A 2,202-nucleotide genomic window follows, 5' to 3' on the forward strand; every position below is an offset into this window, starting at 1 on the left:
GTTTTTTGTCACAAAAACATCGATAATTTTGACAGAGGTGATGTAAAATGACATATTAAACATCTCTTTCTTTAATGAAAGGTGATGTCTAATTTAGCGTATAGACATCAGTGTTTTCTAGAATGAAGTGATGTCTATGTATCATTTAGACTTGAACATGTTAGTCTTTAACATCAGTTGTTTGTCTGAAACTGATGTACATTGTATTTTTTACATCAGTTTTGTTTGGTTAAAAGTGATGTTTATAATGTTACTTGACATCAGTTTAATCTTAAACAAAGTGATTTCTATATTTCATTTAAACTTGAACTTGGATTTCTTTGACATCAGTTTTTTACCTTAAAGTGATGTACATTATCTTTTTTGACATCAGCTTTTCTTAATTGAAAGTGATGTGTAAGAAGTTTATAGACCAAATTGTGTAAAGTTTTACATCACTAATTATGTAATTGTTGTCTGAGAATGTCAACCAAAATAGTAAAACATATGATCTGAAATCTAAACTATTACATTCTCCAGAAACCAACTAAAGACATTCAGTCTAATGAAAATTGTTGAGTATGACAACACAACTGATACAAGCAACTATGTACAGCCAATTCCTTTTAGCAATAATAACTACTATAAGCAGTTTAGAATAAGGAAATTTTGAATTACCTCTATGGAATCACTCATTAATTTCATTGAACATGTAGAAGCAGAACATATAGAAGCAGAACAGGGTCGCACTGCAACGTTTTCAAGGAGCAGAGGATCTAGGAGGTGGTTGTGGGCTTTTGGATGACGAACGACATACATTGAGCTTGCCTAATGTTATCAAAAGCCAGACACCGGATGTAAGCACTAGGATATGCCTTCTTGCATTCCGCGATTTCATGGAGGACTTGAGATGCGTCCATGCAACCAAACATGGGAAGCTTCCACATTGTCCAGTACCTCCCATCGTAGTAGTTAGGAATTCTGCTATTCTCGCGATAAACATACCCCAGCTGTAGACAAAAATGTTCGGAACAAGAGATCAGTATTTCAACCCCTGCTTAACAAAAAACTTCAGACCACAGAGTATTGCTTCAAGCCATTGATTTATATAATGATTTTGTGCATGCAAGAGAGAAAAGAAACTGAAAGTTCATCTCCAGAGATGGCAATTTCAAGATTGAACAAAATTATTCATCAGTGCCACAATTTGGAATGCATTTATAGAAAATTTGATAACATCGGACACACATTGAATATTTTCTATATAAAAAATATGCAGTTTCTAACATTGGAGTCCAATTTCTATCACTATCAACTATCAAGAAACAATACACCTGCTAAACTGAAAGTTTACAACATAATTTAAATTATGATAAAGAGTGGATGCAAATAGCAATTTTTTTTAAGAATTAATGGTTGTATTCTAGATGTTACCTTTGCCAAACAAAGGGAGCTCACAATACAATTCAATTACCAGAAGTCACACTTTCTGCAACAACTAATTGTCATATCTCTTTAACACTTAAAATTGATATAATTGTAGATAAAAGCAATTAAGAACTATCTAGCTGAACAAAAACTGTAGAACATTTCCAGTAGGATATGTATTAGTCATACTAATAAAGAAATTATGAAGTATCTATCTTACTGCATCAAATTCAAGGCATGGAATCCATCCTTTTTTCATCATGTAATCAATTTCCCTAGCGATTGAATCATCGGTGAGAGGTGGAAGGTAGGAGAGAGTCTCAAACTTCTTGTTATCAATCGGATTCCAAGTCTATTTACACACAAACGAGAGCCAACTATAAGTAGTACAAAAGGTGGTAATATAAGCAGCTTAAAAAAAATTAAAAACAAAAATACAAGTTCCGATCAAAGTACCTTCATACAGTGAGTTTTAGATCCATTCGAATCAACTTTGGCGGGCTAGGTTTTAAGCCAACATAGGTGGATCCAGCCACCGGAGCCGAAAAGCTTGCAGCAGACATAATTGATTTATTACCAAACTGATCTAGAGCACAACTGGAAACACAAAACTAGAGACTAGCACAAGATAAATAGATTAATAGATTTTTCAGATTATGTAGAGTGTGAAGATGCGACTGAATAATCGTTTTTGGGTTTTGATATCATCAATCCATAATTTTCTCAGATTGGAAGGGCTGGGCTCGTCAAATGGATTTTGTGTTCCATGCTCAAAGTAGCTAAGATAAATTCACG

At 33.7% G+C, this 2,202-nt stretch overlaps 1 pseudogene; it reads right to left on the reverse strand.

Annotated features, from left to right (window-relative positions):
* Window positions 1-755: 755 nt before the first annotated feature.
* Window positions 756-1,970, reverse strand: LOC141706020 (ribulose bisphosphate carboxylase small subunit, chloroplastic-like; annotated as a pseudogene).
* Window positions 1,971-2,202: the final 232 nt, after the last annotated feature.

This window comes from Apium graveolens, chromosome 2 (genome assembly GCF_009905375.1).
Source record: "Apium graveolens cultivar Ventura chromosome 2, ASM990537v1, whole genome shotgun sequence".
In the NCBI taxonomy this organism is placed as follows: domain Eukaryota; kingdom Viridiplantae; phylum Streptophyta; class Magnoliopsida; order Apiales; family Apiaceae; genus Apium; species Apium graveolens.